At 41.7% G+C, this 21,942-nt stretch overlaps 1 protein-coding gene across 1 annotated transcript in view; it reads right to left on the bottom strand.

The window, feature by feature from the left end:
- KCNJ2 (potassium inwardly rectifying channel subfamily J member 2) overlaps positions 1-21,942 on the bottom strand; it is a 32,035-nt gene that overhangs the window by 9,837 nt on the left and 256 nt on the right. The window lies entirely within an intron of this gene.

The following is a 21,942-nucleotide window of genomic DNA, read 5'->3' on the forward strand; positions in this document are numbered from 1 at the left end:
TTGGGGTGGGATTATAACGGTGCCAACAAATAATAATAGAAAAGAGTCATTAAAACATCACATTTATTATAGACATGATTGAAATACGATCAAGTAAAATCAATCATTGTACATCTCCATTTTGGTGGTCGAAACAAGTGAGGTTCCGGTTATATGGTGGCTAAGGGTTCATGTGATATCCCAACATGTTTCGCCAGTGTTGGCTTCATCAGGGGGATTTGAGAACAACCGGAAAAACATGCAAAACTGTACAGGAAAAAATGGCGAAACGTGTCGGGATAACACATGAACCCTTAGCCACCATATAACCCGGAATCTCCATTTTACTTGATCGTATTTTAATCATGTCTATAATAAATGTGATGTCTTAACTACTCTTTGTTTCTATTACTATCTGTTGGCACCGTTATAATCCCACCCCCAACCTGAGGTGCCGGATGACATGTGGTTACCTAGGTCAGAACAAATACATAAAGGGTTAAAACTAGTGGTGCACAAAAATAAAAATTTTGGTGCCGAAAACGAAACCAGAAATTCAGGCCAAAAACCGAAATTGAGACAACAGAGAGAGAAAATTGCTACAAAGTGACTGCAGGACGTTGTCACCGGAGTAGAAGTCCTGATTGGAATATTTCCACTCTACAAAGTGTGTTGACTGCAATATGTCACATTTTATGGAAAGGATCAAGTTTTATAAGAAAGCAACCCAACACCTTCCTGGGATGATTTACTTCTATCAGGGGGGGATAATAATCAGCTCAGCCAATATTATTTATTACCTCTCTTGTTTCATTATGCTTTTGAAGTAGTGGGGGTTTCTTGAGTCGTGGCTGATTGACCTTCCATCTGATGGCGCCTGCAAAGTTCTGGGGCCAACACCACTTGGCAGAGCCAGCGGAATGACACTGATGATGCTTTTTAGCAATTTTAAGGGTGGCATTCCTCCCATTGATCACCAATGTAAGGGACATTCTTCTCACTGACCACCAATGTAAGGAACATTCTTCCCACTGATCACCAATGTAAGGGACATTCTTCTCACTGATCACCAATGTAAGGGACATTCTTCTCACTGATCACCAATGTAAGGGACATTCTTCTCACTGATCACCAATGTAAGGAACATTCTTCTCACTGATCACCAATGTAAGGGACATTCTTCCCACCGATCACCAATGTAAGGGACATTCTTCTCACTGATCACCAATGTAAGGGACATTCTTCTCACTGATCACCAATGTAAGGGACATTCTTCCCACTGATCACCAATGTAAGGGACATTCTTCCCACTGATCACCAATGTAAGGAACATTCTTCTCACTGATCACCAATGTAAGGGACATTCTTCTCACTGATCACCAATGTAAGGGACATTCTTCCCACTGATCACCAATGTAAGGGACATTCTTCTCACTGATCACCAATGTAAGGGACATTCTTCTCACTGATCACCAATGTAAGGGACATTCTTCTCACTGACCACCAATGTAAGGGACATTCTTCTCACTGATCACCAATGTAAGGGACATTCTTCTCACTGATCACCAATGTAAGGGACATTCTTCTCACTGACCACCAATGTAAGGGACATTCTTCCCACTGATCACCAATGTAAGGGACATTCTTCTCACTGATCACCAATGTAAGGAACATTCTTCCCACTGATCACCAATGTAAGGGACATTCTTAACACTGATCACCAATGTAAGGGACATTCTTCTCACTGATCACCAATGTAAGGGACATTCTTCCCACTGATCACCAATGTAAGGGACATTCTTCCCACTGATCACCAATGTAAGGAGCATTCTTCCCACTGATCACCAATGTAAGGGACATTCTTCTCACTGATCACCAATGTAAGGAACATTCTTCTCACTGATCACCAATGTAAGGAACATTCTTCCCACTGATCACCAATGTAAGGAACATTCTTCTCACTGATCACCAATGTAAGGGACATTCTTCTCACTGATCACCAATGTAAGGGACATTCTTCCCACTGATCACCAATGTAAGGAACATTCTTCCCACTGATCACCAATGTAAGGGACATTCTTCTCACTGATTACCAATGTAAGGGACATTCTTCTCACTGATCACCAATGTAAGGGACATTCTTCTCACTGACCACCAATGTAAGGGACATTCTTCTCACTGATCACCAATGTAAGGGACATTCTTCTCACTGATCACCAATGTAAGGGACATTCTTCTCACTGACCACCAATGTAAGGGACATTCTTCCCACTGATCACCAATGTAAGGGACATTCTTCTCACTGATCACCAATGTAAGGAACATTCTTCCCACTGATCACCAATGTAAGGAACATTCTTCTCACTGATCACCAATGTAAGGGACATTCTTCTCACTGATCACCAATGTAAGGAACATTCTTCTCACTGATCACCAATGTAAGGAACATTCTTCTCACTGATCACCAATGTAAGGGACATTCTTAACACTGATCACCAATGTAAGGGACATTCTTCTCACTGATCACCAATGTAAGGGACATTCTTCCCACTGATCACCAATGTAAGGGACATTCTTCCCACTGATCACCAATGTAAGGAGCATTCTTCCCACTGATCACCAATGTAAGGAACATTCTTCCCACTGATCACCAATGTAAGGGACATTCTTACTGATCACCAATGTAAGGGACATTCTTCCCACTGATCACCAATGTAAGGAACATTCTTCCTACTGATCACCAATGTAAGGAACATTCTTCCCACTGATCACCAATGTAAGGGACATTCTTCTCACTGATCACCAATGTAAGGGACATTCTTCTCACTGATCACCAATGTAAGGAACATTCTTCTCACTGATCACCAATGTAAGGGACATTCTTCTCACTGATCACCAATGTAAGGGACATTCTTCCCACTGATCACCAATGTAAGGGACATTCTTCCCACTGATCACCAATGTAAGGGACATTCTTCTCACTGATCACCAATGTAAGGGACATTCTTCCCACTGATCACCAATGTAAGGAACATTCTTCCCACTGATCACCAATGTAAGGGACATTCTTCTCACTGATGGTTTTCTGAGAACAGTAGCTCAGGTTAGGTTTTGAGTTGATGTTTTGATAAATGATGTAATTTTACATAAATAAGGCTTCTACGGCCTATGTTTTACTCCAAAATGGATTGTGTGTCTCATTAATTAAGGTATAGGTAGGTTATGGGGTAGAATGTGGGGTGTGGAGAAAAGAGTACATCTGCTATACAATAGTCAAGGCTGATCTAGTACTTCGTTGTCTCTACAGTTCCCCCAGGATAATAGGCTACAATTTAACAGCCCCCTTTGGGCACAGAGCTTAGTCCAAGAGTCCACAAAAGACACATAAGAGGTCACAATTAAAATATTTATAACAATGGTTACACACACGTAAGTCCCGCCCACATTATGTAAACGCCGTTCAAACCCCACATGTGAGGTATCGCCGCGTGCGTTAGAGCGCGTGCAACAATTCTCGCACTAGTCCTCCTCTGTAAATCTAAAGTGGTAACCTGTAAAAAAATTCAAAGCGCTGCCTATGGAAATTTTTAAGTACCGAAGTTTGGCGTCGTTCCACGAGTGTGCGCAATTTTAAAGCTTGACATGTTATAGGTATCAATTTACTCGGCGTCACACCATCTTTCGTATTTTACAAAAAAATTGGGCTAAACTTACTGTTTTGTTATTTTTTAATTCATGAAACCATTTATTTAATTTTTTTTAAAAGGCGCTTGAAAAATGATTGCGCAAATCCCGTGCGAGCTAAAACGTTGCAATGACCGTCGTTTTATTCACTAAGGTGTCTGCTAAAAAATATATATATATAATATTTGGGGGTTCTGCATAATTTTCTAGCAAAAGAATGATGATTTGTACATGTAGGAGAGAAGTGCCAGAATAGGCGCGGTATGGAGGTGGGTATAAAAGCCCGGTATTGAGGTAGGTATAAAAGCCCGGTATTGAAGGGGTTAACATTGTATTTACACCCGCAGCTGTTCGCAGTGTGAACTGCCTGTGGGAGAGATGCGATGTGGGAACCGGCGTTGGAATCACACTGGTTTCCGCATCGCTGTGGTGTGAACCCTGGCTTACATAGAAATGAAGGGTCTATAATTTTTATCACAGGTGTATTTTACATGATAGAGACAGAATATCAACCAAAAATCCAGAAAAAACACACAGGATACAAATGTTATAAATGGAGTCGCAGTTTAGTGAGTAAAATAAGTATTTGATCCCCAACCAACCAACAATAATTCTCCCCCCACAGACTGGCTACAGGGGGCGCTCATGTGGCACACAGATTAGTCCTGTAAGAAGGTTCTCCTAACGACAACTCGTTATGTGTATAAAAGACTCCAGTCCACAGAATCTCTTTCCTCCAATCACATCTCACCATCATGGGGGAGACCAAAGATCTGTCAGAGGAGGTCGGGGAGAAGATTGGAGACCTGCACAAGGCTGGAATGGGCTACAAGACCCTCAGCAAGAAGCTTGGTGAGAAGGAGACAACAGTTGGAGAGATTATTATTCACGAATGGAAGAAATACAAAATAACCATCAAATCGCCCTCAGTCTGGAGCGCCATGCAAGATTTCTCCTCATGGGGTGAGGATGGTCATGAGAAAAGTGAGGGATCCGCCCAGAACTTCATGGGAGGAGCTTGTGAAGGATCTCAAGGCAGTTGGGACCACAGTCACCAAACACACCATTGGTGACACAATATGCCGCCATGGATTGAAATCCTGCAGCCCCCCAAGGTCCCCTCCTCAGGAAGGCACATGTACAGGACCATCTGCCAATGAAATTCTAAATGATTCAGAGAAGGATCGGGAGGAAGTTCTGTGGTCAGATGCATCCAAAATTGAGCTCTTTGGCATTAACTTGACTTGACATCGTTTTCCTCAACGAGTTCCTTGTTCGGCTTGTCGAGGAACTCGACAAGCTTTCTTTGCGTACACACGGTCAAGACAAAATCTCGTCGTTCTCAAACGCGGCGACGTACAACACATACGACGGCAGGGGAAGTTCGATTCCACTGGCACAACCCTTGGGGCTGCTTTGCTAATCTCATGTTACTGCGTGTTAGGTAAAAGTTCGGTGAGAGACGATTGGCACTTTTCAGCCTGTTACAGCGTGACGAATGTGTTATTACCATTACAAACGCTACTTTTACCGAAGGTGTGCTCCGGTCTCATACTTTATCCTGAGCATGCGCAGGTTTCTTAGCATACACACGATCGTGTTTCTCGTCGAAAACCAGCCCGACGAGGAAAAAGAGAACTTGTTCTCTTGTTTCCTTGTCGAGTTCCTCAACAGTTTTCTCGATGAAAAACATACACACGACCGTTTTCCTTGGCAAAAAAGCTCTGCCACCAAGTTTCTTGATGGATTCTGTCGAGGAAAACGGTTGTGTGTACGAGGCCTTTGTGTTTGAAACAAGAAAAATGCTGACTATGACCCCAAGAACACCATCCCTACAGTCACACACGGAGGTGGAAACATGATGATTTGGGGCTGTTTCTCTGCTAAAGGTTCAGACCGACTTTGCCGCATTGAGGGGCCAATGGACGGGGCCATGTATTGTAAAATCTTGGATGAGAACCTTCTTCCCTCAGCCAGAACACTGAAGATGGGTCATGGATGGGTCTTCCAGCATGACAATGACCCAAACAAAACACAGCCAAGGCAACAAAGAAGAAGCACATTAAGGTCATGGAGTAGCCTAGCCAGTCCCCAGACCTTAATCCTATAGAAAATGTATGGAGGGAGCTGAACTTCAAGTTGCCAGGAGACGGCCAAGAAACCTTAAGGATTTATAGAAGATCTGTAAAGAAGAGAGGAGACCAAAATCCCTCCTGAGATGTGTGGAGACCTGATCACCGACTACAAGAAATGTCTGGCCTCTGTGCTTCCCAACAAGGAACCTCCACCAACTACAAGAAATGTCTGGCCTCTGTGCTTCCCAACAAGGGTTTCCCCACCAACTACTAAGTCGTGTTTAAAAAAAAAATAATAATAGACCCTTCATTTCTTTGTAAAATCTGTAAGGGATCAAATAATTTTCCCCACTGTGCAGGTATGTGTGTATATATATATATATATATTTATATTTATATTTATGCAATTTCATTATTTAATTGAATATTTTAAAGAATTATAATATATATATATATATATATATATATATATATATACACACATATATATACATATACATTATATATATATATATATATATATATATATATATATATATATATATAATGTGAATGTATATAAATATATGTATATTTGTTATATATTTAATATTTACTTATATCACACTAGAGTTCAGCTTTCAGCCATATATACAATTAAACTGCAATACAATACAAATAATTCTCAAACATGAAGCAATTGGCTTTCTAGTGAAAATAATCTTTTCACCCAGTAAACTACATGGGATAACTTTCCCCCGCTTTGACCTCTCTTTATCACCCCTTCTGCCTTCCTACACCTCTTTATCACCCTGTCTGTCTACCTACCCCTCTTCATCACTCGTTCTGTCCTCCTACCCCTCTTCATCACTCGTTCTGTCCTCCTACCCCTCTTCATCACTCGTTCTGTCCTCCTACCCCTCTTCATCACCCCTTTTTATTACCCCATTTATCCTCTTATCCCTCTTTATCGCCCCATCTATCCGCTTACCCCTCTTAATCACCCATCTGTCTTCCTACCCCTCTTTATCACCCCTTATGTCTTCCTACCCCTCTGTACCACCACATTTGTCCTCTCTTACCCCTCTTCTTCTCTCCTTTTATCTTCCTGCCCCTCTTTATCACTCCTTCTATCTTCCTGTCCCTCTTTATCACTCCTTCTGTCTTCCTACCCCTCCTCATCACCCCATCTGTCCTTTTACCCTTCTTTGTCACTCCAATCCACCTACCCCTCTGTACCACCCCATATACCCCTCTTCTTCACTCCTTCTATCTTCCTACCCCTCTGTACCGCCCCATTTGTCCTCTTACCCCTTTTGTGCACTCCTTCTATCTTCCTACCCCCCTCTTTATCACCCCTTCTGTCTTCCTATCACTGTCTCCCTCATCTTCCTTCTCTCCCATAGGCTCCATATTTGCCCTTTGCTTCCTCCATTGAAAACTCCCTCCCATTGTTGTACTTTTTTATTGAGCTGCAAAATGAATGAAACTTTCAGCCCGAGTGATCGGACACCCTAAAAATAATTGATAAAGAAATAAATAAATGCATCAGCTTCTAGACAACGAGGGAGGATTCAATTCTCCAGTTTGTTGGTCCTTCCGCCATTAACAGCAAATCCAGAGCTGCATCCAGACCCACACTCCATAGAGGGTCTGTCGTGGTTTTTCCACGGGGGGGGGGGGGGGGGGGCTAGGCTAGTGACGTATAAATGATTTTGTCTCCAGTGTAGGTTTACCATTGAAATTAACATTTATAAAAAAACGTTGTTACGCTCTCTGGTGACTCAACCTGAAAATGCATCAAAACCTTCCAGCTAACCTCATCTCGCCCTTCGTAGGTGTAGAACGATCGTCCACCAGGGACATTGGGAAAAGGGTGCATAGCCACTTCCCTACCGCGCCCTATTCTGGCACTTCTCTCCTTCATGTAAAAATATTTTTTTTGCTAGAAAACTACTCAGAACCCCCAAATATATATATATATATATATATATATATATATATATATATATATATATATTTTTAGCAAACATCGTAGGGAATAAAATGGCAGTCCAAGCAACTTATCTCACACAGTATTGTACAGTAATGTGAAAGATGATGTTACGCCGAGTAAATAGATACCTAACATGTCATGCTTTATATGGAATTGCGCCAAACTTCGGTACTTAAAAATCTCCATAGGCGACGCTTACATTTTTTTACAGGTTACCAGTTTAGAGTTACAGACAGGGGCGGACTGACAATTTATGGGGCCCCCGGGCAATAGGAGATTATGGGGCCCCCCGAGGAATAGGAGATTATGGGCCCCCCATGCAATAGGAGATTATGGAGCCCCCAGGCAATAGGAGATTATGGGTCCACACAGTATACACACACACACATACACACAGAATAGGTACTGGAGAGGCGGGTCGGCTATAAGCTTGGGTTTTTTAGACCAATAAGAGACATTTCAGGGACAGATGTAAAAAAAATTGATTTTTACATACTGTCCCTGGTTTTACTGAGGATGGCAACCCTGATGGGGCCCCCTAGTGGCATGGGGCCCTCGGGCAGTGCCCGAGTTCCCGAATGGTCAGTCCGCCCCTGGTTACAGAGAAGGTCCAGTGCTGCACACGTTCTACCCCACATGTGTAGTTTGATCGGCCTCTACATTTGTGGGCGGGACTTACGTGTGTGGTCGCGTCTGAGTGCGAGCTAACCGGGACAGGGGCATTTAATTTTTTTTTTTTTTTTTAACATTTTTATTTTCTTGATCGCTTTTATTCCTATTACAAGGAATGTAAACATCACTTGTAATAGGAATCTATTGTGACAGGTCCTCTTTATGGAGAGAGGCGGGGTCAATAAGGCCCCCACATCTCTCCTCCAGGCTGAAAACCATGAGATCTGGGAAAAAAATCATCGATCTCAGGCTGACAGCCACGATCGCGGCTTTGTTTTCTTCCGAGAACCCAGGCGTGACGTCTATCGTCGTGAGTCGGCACCAGCCAATTCGTTCTCAGGGCCCCCGATGGCACGAGAGAGCCTGGAGAAGCACCGGATGGCAGCGGGAGGGGGGGGGGGGGGGGATGTCCCCTTACGTCGCCTATAAGAATGATCAAGCGGCGGAACGTTCTTATGGTGCGCAGAATCGCCGGCTGCAAGAATGATATCTGAATGATGCCTGTAGCTGCCCCATCATTCAGATATCTCCCCCGAAATCAAGGACGTCATATGATGGAAGTGGATAAACCAATTTTTTGACAAACGATGGAAAAACCCGCCATATGAGAAGAGATGAAATCTTAGATCCTTTTTTTAAAAGGCTGAAATTGAGACATCCACTCTTGGGAAAGATGACTCGGCTCCAACCGTTTGCTTTATTTTTAACATTTGTTTTCTGTTCTACTTGTAAAGCCAGCAAAGCAATAAGCCCAGTGCTTACCTCAAGGTGCCGCCACAACAGGACAACAACGGTCAGATTTTATTTGCGCAACAAATTCTGTCTGTATATCAATATAAAAAAAAAGAGTCTTGAGGTGGCAATCTACCAGACTAGAAATAGCCGGGGATCCAAAGATATCGAGTGGTGCCTTACGCTGTCTGCCTGAATGCCACGGGATTACCTCAACCCTGGACACGGAATTAGAAGACCACAACTTTGAGCTCTTAAGATGGAGCTATAGAAGCACTACCCATCTCATCCCGAAAATCACCGGGCCTCATGAACCCATTAAGCCCAAAGATATCCAGTGGTACATTGGTGGTACACGTGTTCTCTGGAGTGACCAATCACACTTCTCTGTCTGGCAATCCAATGGACGTGTCTGGGTTTGTCGGTGGCCAGGAGAACGGTACTTGCCTGACTGCATTGTGCCAAGTGTAAAGTTTGGTGGAGGGGGGGATTATGGTGTGGGGGGGTCGTTTTTCAGGGGTTGGGCTTGGTCCCTTAGTTCCAGTGAAGGGAACTCTTAAGGCGTCAGCATACCAAGACATTTTGGACAATTTCATGCTCCCAACTTTGTGGGAACAGTTTGGGGATGGCCAACATGACTGCCCACCAGTGCACAAAGCAAGGTCCATAAAGACATGGATGAGCGAGTTTGGGGTGGAGGAACTTGACTGGCCTATACGGGTGCACAGTTATGTTGGAACAGGAAGGGGCCATCCCCAAACTGTTCCCACAAGGCCAACCCCTAAAAAAACAACCCAACACCATAATTCCCCATCCACCAAATCATTTGGACCAGTCTACAAAGCAAGGTCCATAAAGCCATGGATGAGCGAGTTTGGGGTGGAGGAACTTGACGTGCCTGCATAGAGTCCTGACCTCAACCCGATAGAACACCTTTGGGGTGAATTAGAGCGGAGACTACGAGCCAGGCCTTCTCGTTCAACATCAGTGCCTGACCTCACAAATGCTCTTCTGGAAGAATGGTCAAACATTCCCATAGACGCCCTCCTAAACCTTGTGGACGGCCTTCCCAGAAGAGATGAAGCTGTTATAGTTGCAAAGGGCGGGGCCAACTCAATATTGAACCCTCCGGGACTGAGACTGGGATGCCAATTAAAGTTCATGTGCGTGGAAAGGCAGGCGTCCCAATACTTTTGACAATATAGTGTACCTTGGAAGACAAGAATGGTCAAAACATTCCCATAGACACCCTCCTAAACCTTGTGGACGGCCTTCCCAGACGAGGTGAAGCTGTTATAGCTGAAAAGGGCGGGGCCAACTCAATATTGAACCCTACGGGACTAAGACTGGGATGCCATTAAAGTTCATGTGCGGGTAAAGGCAGGCGTCCCAATACTTTTGGCAATATAGTGTATTGATGGATTTTTTTTGTTACGGTCCTTTTCTGGTTCCTGAAACGCGTTGGTTACCGGTCTTCTATTTACAGTCAAGAATGAAGATTTATGGATTTTAGAGCTGATCGTCTTCTCCTTCCAGGTTTTTAGAGCTGTCTGTGTCCCCGCTGGTGAGATTCCCGCTGGTGAGATTCCCGCTGGTGAGATTCTCGCTGGTGAGATTCCCGCTGGTGAGATCCTCGCTGGTGAGATTCCCGCTGGTGAGATCCCCGCTGGTGAGATTCCCGCTGGTGACCACTATCACTGTGACGAAATGGAAGGATAAATCCCAAATACCGAGTTGTCGGAGGAGAAGAGGGAAAATCTTCAAATGGGAACAACTGTTCCGGTGACAACTGTCCAAAGCTAAGCCATAGACGGCTCACATTTCATCTCATTCCTGCTGAATTCCAAGCCGTGGGTGACCCGGCAAACACCGCCCGGCATGACAAAAGGCAGAATAGGATTGGCTGAACAGTGACTTCATCCTAGCAGATGTATTGTCCTATCAGAAGCATCAACCAATCAGAGGCATCAACCCGTCAGATTTATCTATCAGATGCATCATTCTATTACATGTAACTATCAACCTATCAAATGTATCATTTGTTCAAATGTATCAATCTGTCACATGCATTATCCAATCAAATATAGCAACAGTTGCGGGGCTGGTGCTCCATTTCTTGAGGGGGGGCATCAAAACTAACTGCCACCACAACAACCCCCCCCTCCTTCAGGTAGGTCGGTCACACCATCCCCCCCCCCGGTGCTCGATCTACAGCCCACCAACACCGCACTTACCCCCTCTAGGTCACAGACATTGCTTCCTCCTCGTTGGCTTCATGGTGGTTTCCCCTCCTCTTCTTCCTCCTCCTCCTCCTCCTCGGCGGCCAATACAATCGCTTCTCCTCTTGGACAAATCGGGCCTCAGGACCCGCTTCCTGATTGGTCGGAAGGAGAATCAGGGAGACAATAGTGAATATTCATTTGCTATTGTCACACAACTGGGTGGGCTTGGGGCACAGTGCTCTGCGCCCCGAGCCCACCCTTATTTTAAGCCAATTAGAGCTTCAGGCTCTAATCATGTGCTTCTAAAAAAAAAAAAACCCCCATTGGAATCCATGCGTCCGGCGCCCTGCATGTAGATTAGGCACCAGACACAAGGATTAGGGGGCCACTGCAGCACCCCGTAAGGACGGGCCGCCACTGTATATCAACCTCAATATATCAGATATATTATCCTATCAAATGTATCGTTCAATCAGATCCTTCAACCTATAAAATGCATCATCCATTGAGATGTTTCATACAATCAAATGTATCATTCATTCAGATGAATTCATCTTCCCTGAGGATCACAACAAGCAAAAAAAACATGGGTTTACCCGTCCAGACTCCATCCAAAACTTCAAAACAGAAATTGGCTTGAAATATAATGAATTAAAATAATATAATAATAAAATAATATATTTAATAATAAATAATATCTATAATAATAAATAATATCTATATTAATAATAATAAAGTAATAGCTTTAATAATAATTAATATCTATAATAATAAATAATAGCTATAATAATATTAAAATAATACCCGCCCAGACTCCAAAACAGAAATTGGCTTGAAATATAATGAATTAAAATAATATCTATAATAATAAATTAATATTTTTAATAAAATAATATCTATAATAATAAATAATATCTATAATAATAATAATAATAATAATAATAATAATAATAATATCTTTAATATTATGTTATTATTAAAGATATTATTATTATTATTATTATAGCTATTACTTATTATTATAGATATTATTTTATTATCTATAATAATAAGTAATAGCTATAATAATAATAAAATAATACCCGCCCAGACGCCAAAACAGAAATTGGCTTGAAATATAATGAATTAAAATAATATCTATAATAATAAAATAATATTTTTAATAATAAAATAATATCTATAATAATAAATAATATCTATAATAATAATAATAATAATAATAATAATAATAATAATAATAATATCTTTAATATTATTTTATTATTAAAGATATTATTATTATTATAGCTATTACTTATTATTATAGATATTATTTTATTATCTATAATAATAAGTAATAGCTATAATAATAATAAAATAATACCCCCCCAGACTCCAAAACTTCAAAACAGAAATTGGCTTGAAATATAATGAATTAAAATAATATCTTTAATAATTAAATAATATCTATAATAATATATAAAATCTATAATAATAATAAGAATACAGATTGGAGTGCGCTTATCAATGCAGCGTCAGGAAGGCCGTCGTACTGTAAAGTTGTTGGCAGATCTAAATGAAATCGTACAATCAGATTGTTAGGTGAACTTTACAGATCAGGACGATGACACACTATATTACCAAAAGTATTGGGACGCCGGCCTTCACACACAGATGAACTTTAATGGCCCCCCAGTCTTAGTCCGGAGGATTCAATATTGAGTTGGCTCCGCCCTTTGCAGCTATAACAGCTTCACCTCTTCTGGGAAGGCCGTCCACAAGGTTTAGGAGGGTGTCTATGGGAATGTTTGACCGTTCTTCCAGAAGAGCATTTGTGAGGTCAGGCACGGATGTTGGATGAGAAAGCCTGGCTCACAGTCTCCGCTCTAATTCATCCCAAAGGTGTTCCATTGGGTTGAGGTCAGGACTCTGTGCAGGCCAGTCAAGTTTCTTCACCCCAAACTCACTTATCCATGTCTTTATGGACCTTTACGGGTGGGGGGGGGGGCTACATGGTGGCCATTCCTGCAACATTCCCCCCGAATTCTACAAAAAGTTCCCCACCAGAGAGATCCAGTCTATTATTCTGCAGGGATCCTGAGTGTCATTACAGAGGTCCTGCATACCAGTATATAGAGATGTGGCCAATCAATAAACAGGAATCTCACATATCAATGTACAAAGGTCCTGTGTATCATTATAGAGAGATCCAGTGTATCATTATATAGAGATCCAGTGTATCATTATATAGAGATCCAGTGTATCATTATATAGAGATCCAGTGTATCATTATATAGAGATCCAGTGTATCATTATACAGAGATCCAGTGTATCATTATATAGAGATCCGGCATATCATTATACCGAGAGCCAATGTATCATTATATAGAGATCCAGTGTATCATTATACCGAGATCCAATGTATCATTATATAGAGATCCAGTGTATCATTATACATAGATCCAGTGTATCATTATATAGAGATCCAGTGTATCATTATACATAGATCCAGTGTATCATTATATAGAGATCGAGTGTATCATTATATAGAGATCCGGCATATCATTATATAGAAGTCCAGTATATCATTATATAGAGATCCAGTGTATCATTATACAGAGATCCAGTGTATCATTATACAGAGATCCAGTGTATCATTATACAGAGAGATCCAGTGTATCATTATACAGAGATCCAGTGTATCATTATACAGAGAGATCCAGTGTATCATTATACAGACTCGATCCAGTGAATCATTATACAGAGAGATCCAGTGTATCATTATACAGAGAGATCCAGTGTATCATTATACAGAGAGATCCAGTGTATCATTATACAGACTCGATCCAGTGAATCATTATACAGAGAGATCCAGTGTATCATTATACAGAGACTTGCAGGCTTCTATAGAGGTAATAATGACCCTTCTATGTAACCAGCAAGGATCACAGAGACCTGCCAGCTCCGGAGAGACCGAGACAATTCCCCAAATGACGCCACAAATCTACATGTTGCTACCCTGGGGCTACACACACCGCTACTGTGCTGCTTCCTCCAGTCTCCTGTACACCGTCTGCACTCACATACAACATAGACAACATATACAATACATACAACCAACATATACAATACATGCAATACATGCAACCAACATATACAATACACACAAGACATACAATACATACAAAATATCCAACCCATACAACACATACAACACATACAATATATACAATACATACAACACATACAATATATACAATACATACAACACATACAATATATACAATACATACAACACATACAATATATACAATACATACAATACATACAACATATAGAATACATAACAGACAGCAATCCATCCAATACAGAACATCCATCAGACCACAGCCAGGAATGTCACCTTTGCAGTGTATTGGGGGGGGGGGGGGGGGCTCTTGTCCTTCATATTCATCAGCTTTTAAGACGTTGATGTGTATGGGGGGATCTCAGCTTCCAGCTTTTATTGTCAAAGCTTCATTGAAGAAGCTGAAGTTAGAAGCTGATTGGCTCCCATGCATTTCACTCTCCGGTTTTAGTAAATCTCCCCCCAGAAGAAGCTTCCACAGAGGCAAAGTACATGCGTGTCCATTGACATCCATACTAGAAGACCTTGGAAGGTTTCCTCTCCCTGTGTCCTGGGAACAGAAGCACATCTGTTATCGGACACAAGCACGATGACGTCACTATTATTATTATAACGAAGCCCGCACACCGAGCTTCTTGTAGGACACAAGCTGTCCGGTCAGAGGAGCCAAACTCATCCCGACCTCCCAAAGTGGAAATGGCCAATTACAACTTTTTATAAGTGCGCTCGCTGTTGTCAGAGACCAGCGACGTGTGCGATTCCAACGCCTCACATTGCCACGGCCCACGGAGCCAGCACATCGACCGATCGTCCTGATTGGCCCGCCGAGCGATGACAGGCTGGAGGAGATACAAGTCCGGGACACTTCTGTGCCTTCTAAGTGTCTGCACTACAAAACAACTTCATAACTCGTCCTAACAGAAGCCGGTGCCCCCGGGGGGGTAAAACTCCCTCGGCTGAGAAATGGAACAAAGGTTCAAGAAGCAGAAATTCTTGTCGTTCCTCAAAAACGAGTTAAACTCTAAGGCTCCATTCACACCTAGGCGTTTTGTCGCCTGTAGCCCGACGCTACAATACGCCGGAGGGTCGAAACTGCATTGTTCTCTATGGAGACTGTTCACATCTCCTAACGCAGAACGCCGTACGTCGACAGAACGCTGAACGCCAAATTTCAAAAAAGTCCCGGACCCTTTTTCGACGCGCATAGCCGACGATACAATGTAAAAAAAACGCGGTTAAAAACGAGCAAGCAAATCGCGGGACAAAACGCCTATTTTTTGTCGCCGCAAGTCGCGGTACTTACGCCGCAAAACGCGTACGCGAAGGTGTGAATGCAGCCTAAAACCCTCCGAGATCAGCCCGATTCTATGACCGAGGCCACCGATTGGCCAAAAAGAACTACATTATGATACATTGTGTTTTACGTGCGCCTGAAATTAACTGATATGCTGTGTTATGATACATTGATATACAATGTTACACTGGACCTCATATCCACTGATATACAATGTTACACTGGACCTCATATCCACTGATATACAATGTTACACTGGACCTCATATCCACTGATATACAATGTTACACTGGACCTCATATCCACTGATATACAATGTTACAATGGACCTCATATCCACTGATATACAATGTTACACTGGACCTCATATCCACTGATATACAATGTTACATTACACCTCATATCCACTGATATACAATGTTACACTGGACCTCATATCCACTGATATACAATGTTACAATGGACTTCATATCCACTGATATACAATGTTACACTGGACCTCATATCCACTGATATACAATGTTACAATGGACCCCATATCCACTGATATACAATGTTACAAAGGACCTCATATCCACTGATATACAATGTTACAAAGGACCTCATATCCACTGATATACAATGTTACACTGGACCTCATATCCACTGATGTACAATGTTACAATGGACCTCATATCCACTGATATACAATGTTACACTGGACATCATATCCACTGATGTACAATGTTACAAAGGACCTCATATCCACTGATATACAATGTTACATTACACCTCATATCCACTGATATACAATGTTACAAAGGACCTCATATCCACTGATATACAATGTTACAAAGGACCTCATATCCACTGATATACAATGTTACACTGGACCTCATATCCACTGATATACAATGTTACAAAGGACTTCATATCCACTGATGTACAATGTTACAAAGGACCTCATATCCACTGATATACAATGTTACAAAGGACCTCATATCCACTGATATACAATGTTACACTGGACCTCATATCCACTGATATACAATGTTACACTGGACCTCATATCCACTGATGTACAATGTTACAATGGACCTCATATCCACTGATATACAATGTTACACTGGACCTCATATCCACTGATATACAATGTTACAAAGGACTTCATATCCACTGATGTACAATGTTACAAAGGACCTCATATCCACTGATATACAATGTTACAAAGGACCTCATATCCACTGATATACAATGTTACATTACACCTCATATCCACTGATATACAATGTTACAAAGGACTTCATATCCACTGATATACAATGTTACACTGGACCTCATATCCACTGATATACAATGTTACACTGGACCTCATATCCACTGATATACAATGTTACAATGGACCCCATATCCACTGATATACAATGTTACAAAGGACCTCATATCCACTGATATACAATGTTACAATGGACCTCATATCCACTGATATACAATGTTACATTGGACCTCATATCCACTGATATACAATGTTACACTGGACCTCATATCCACTGATATACAATGTTACACTGGACCTCATATCCACTGATATACAATGTTACAATGGACCTCATATCCACTGATATACAATGTTACAAAGGACCTCATATCCACTGATATACAATGTTACACTGGACCTCATATCCACTGATATACAATGTTACAAAGGACCTCATATCCACTGATATACAATGTTACACTGGACCTCATATCCACTGATATACAATGTTACAAAGGACCTCATATCCACTGATATACAATGTTACACTGGACCTCATATCCACTGATATACAATGTTACAATGGACTTCATATCCACTGATATACAATGTTACACTGGACCTCATATCCACTGATATACAATGTTACACTGGACCTCATATCCACTGATATACAATGTTACAAAGGACTTCATATCCACTGATATACAATGTTACACTGGACATCATATCCACTGATATACAATGTTACAAAGTACCTCATATCCACTGATGTACAATGTTACAAAGGACCTCATATCCACTGATATACAATGTTACACTGGACATCATATCCACTGATATACAATGTTACACTGGACCTCATATCCACTGATATACAATGTTACACTGGACCTCATATCCACTGATATACAATGTTACACTGGACATCATATCCACTGATATACAATGTTACAAAGGACTTCATATCCACTGATATACAATGTTACACTGGACATCATATCCACTGATATACAATGTTACAAAGTACCTCATATCCACTGATGTACAATGTTACACTGGACCTCATATCCACTGATATACAATGTTACATTACACCTCATATCCACTGATATACAATGTTACACTGGACCTCATATCCACTGATATACAATGTTACACTGGACCTCATATCCACTGATATACAATGTTACACTGGACCTCATATCCACTGATATACAATGTTACAATGGACATCATATCCACTGATATACAATGTTACAATGGACCTCATATCCACTGATATACAATGTTACAAAGGACCTCATATCCACTGATATACAATGTTACAAAGGACCTCATATCCACTGATATACAATGTTACAAAGGACCTCATATCCACTGATATACAATGTTACAAAGGACCTCATATCCACTGATATACAATGTTACACTGGACCTCATATCCACTGATATACAATGTTACAATGGACATCATATCCACTGATATACAATGTTACAGAAATATCTGATACTAGGTTATAATGCGCCTCATATTAATCAATATACTATGTTATAGAATTATTTGCTATACTATCTTATAATAAATTGCTACACTTTGTTGTATAAGTTTTGATACATTGTATTATATTGCACCCGACGTGTCTCTTTGCCTTCTCTGAACTCTCAGCATTGCAAAGGCGAAACAAAGTTTTATCAAAAAGATAAGATTAAAGCCCCTCCCCCCCTCCTGCGGGACTGTCACCCTAGACAACGGCGTAGCTCAGCTACATTATTTTATTTTTTTAAACAACGTCTCCCACGTATTATAAAACAAATCAATCGGCGGTCGATATTAAAAATAAAACAGGGACATCTGTTCCCGCAATCTGCGCTGCATGCTGTCTGGGATGAGCCATGTGGAGGCAGATGCCTTGTAGCACGAGCCCGCGCCGACACCAGCGGCGAGTTCCAGCGTCATTTAGAAACGCGTCTCCGTTGCCTTTTTTAAGCCTTCCACGGCCTAAAAAGTCTCCGGTTCGTTTTTTTTTTTAACACGTAGGGTTTGCGCGCACGCGCATGTGCACTCACGCGCCTGCAATACACTTCTTGATAAAACGTTGCACGAAGTCAAATTTATTATACAGGTGTGCGAAATAACGCCTGAAACTTTCGACCAGGTATACCGACGTTCAGACATCGGCACCGCGTGGAGGCTTCAGAGTCAGCCTGGTTGGGTCGATTTAAAGCGGGAGTTCACCCGAAAATTTTTTTTTAACATTAGATTGAGGCTCATTTTGTGAAGGGGAATCGGGTGTTTTTTTAAAAAAAAATCGAAGCAGTACTTACCGTTTTAGAGAGCGATCTTCTCCGCCGCTTCCGGGTATGGGTCTTCGGGACTGGGCGTTTTCTATTTGATTGACAGTCTTCTAAAAGGCTTCCGACGGTCGCATCCATCGTCACGAGTAGCCGAAAGAAGCCGAAAGTCGGTGCGGCTCTATACGGCGCCTGCGCACCGACGTTCGGCTACTTTCGGAAAATCCTGACGCGATGTATGCGACCGTCGGAAGCCTGTCAATCAAATAGGAACGCCCAGTCCCGCAGCCCATACCCGGAAGCGGCGGAGAAGAACGCTCTCTAAAACGGTAAGTACGGCTTTGTTTTAAAAAAAAACTACCCGATTCCCCTTCACAAAATGAGCCACAATCTAATGTTAAAAATTAACATTTACGGGTGAACCTCCACTTTGATAAAACTGGAGCACAGCAGAATCTGTGCACGCACGCACGCGCGCATGTCTATGCACGTGCGCATACGATACACTTCTTGATAAAACGTTGCACGAGGTCGAATTTATTATACAGGTGTGCGAAATAACGGCTGAAATTTTCTACCGGGTATACCGACGTTTAGACACCGGCACCGCGTGGAGGCTTCGGATATCGGAGTCAAGCCTGGTTGGGTCGATTTAATAAAACTGGAGCACATCAGAATCTGTGCACGCACGCACGCATGTCTATGCACGTGTTCATACAATACACTTCTTGATAAAACGTTACATGAGGTCGAATTTATTATACAGGTGTGCGAAATAACGCCTGAAATTTCGACCGGGTATACTGACGTTTAGACACCGGCACCGCTTGGAGGCTTCGGATATCGGAGTCAAGCCTGGTTGGGTCGATTTAATAAAACTGGAGCACATCAGAATCTGGGGTAGCCAATCAGCGTTTAACGTCAGCTTGTTCAAGTAAGCCTTTTGGCAATAAAACCTGAAAGCTGATTGGTTTCTCTGCAGAAGCGAGCCTGATTTTTTGCAGTAGCTGAACCCCGGTGCGCTTCCGACAGAGGCTGCCTAAAAAGTCTCAGTTTCTTTTTATTTATTTACCGCCTGGGTTGCGCGCATGTCTATGCACGTGCGCATACAATACACATCTTGATAAAACGTTGCACGAGGTCGAATTTATTATACATGTGTGCGAAATAACGACCTGAAATTTCGACCAGGTCTACCGACGTTTAGACATCGGCACCGCTTGGAGGCTTCGGATATCGGAGTCAAGCCTGGTTGGGTCGATTTAATAAAACTGGAGCACATCAGAATCTGGGGTAGCCAATCAGCGTTTAACGTCAGCTTGTTCATGTAAGCCTTTGGCAATAAAAGCTGAGAGCTGACTGTTTTTTCTGCAGAAGCGAGCCTGATTTTTTTTGCAGTAGATGGAACCCCGGTGCGCTTCCGACAGAGGCTGCACCGGACGCCGGCTGAGCTGTCAGAGGATGATGCAACTTTCCTGCACAAGTGTCTCTGCCTGACTTCAGTTCTGCAGGCTGAGGACATGACAACCATTCCGCTCGCTCGCGCTCTCTCTCTCTCTCTCGCTCTCTCTCTCGCTCTCGCGCTCTCTCTCGCTCTCTCTCTCTCTCTCGCTCTCTCGCTCTCTCGCTCTCTCGCTCTCTCGCTCTCTCGCTTTTTTTGGAAAGCAGAGCAGTGAATGATCCATGGAAAAAAAAAAAAAAAGCATTTGCAAGCAAAAGGAAGAGAAAGAGAAGCAGGGAGCGCAGATGTCAGCGCCGCGCACTGTACGCTGCTGATTGAGATCCATGTTGCTTTTAAGACATTCCAACTCCTGACTCTTTGCCTAAAAAGTTCCAACAGCTGCTGCAAGTGAGTCTGAGCACAAACAGATGCTGAGCCGGCCCGGCCGACCAACTGTTACCGGCTGAGCCTATATATTTTTAGCCCGAGGCTGCCACCAACCATCGCCACCGCCACTGCCACCATTGTCCGGGAGGGCTCGGTGACAACGACAAAAATCAATAAAAAAATGTAATAAAAATAAAAAAACTTTTTAAATGATCAATGTATCAGCAGGAGCCGATAAATAAAAAAATAAAAAATAAAATAAAAACATTTCAAAAAAATAATAAAAAAATAAAATAATAATAATAATGTCTGTTAATTAAAAAGGATCAGGGACTTACCTATCAGGCAGGGAAGGGGCATTTAAAGGGGAAATAAGATCCCCGGGGAGGGCTCAGTGACAACCACAAAAATCAATAAAAAAAAAAACATTTTAAATGATCAATGTATTATCATGAGCAGATAAATAAAAATTTAAATAAAAAATTAAAATTAAATAAAAATAATAATAATAATGTCTGTTAATTTAAAAGGATCAGGGACTGACCTATCAGACAAGGAAGGGACATTTAAAGGGGAAATAAGATCCCCGGGGAGGGCTCAGTGACAACCACAAAAATCAATAAAAAAATTTAATAAAAACATTTTAAATGATCAAAAAAATTATAAAAAAATATAAAAATAATAATAATAATGTCTGTTAATTGAAAAGGATCAGGGACTTCCCTATCAGACAGGGAAGGGACATTTAAAGGGGAAATAAGATCCCCGGGGAGGGCTCAGTGACAACGACAAAAATCAATAAAAAAAATAAAAAAAAATAAAAAAAATTAAATGATCAATGTA

Source organism: Rana temporaria, chromosome 12 (genome assembly GCF_905171775.1).
Source record: "Rana temporaria chromosome 12, aRanTem1.1, whole genome shotgun sequence".
Lineage (NCBI taxonomy): Eukaryota > Metazoa > Chordata > Amphibia > Anura > Ranidae > Rana > Rana temporaria.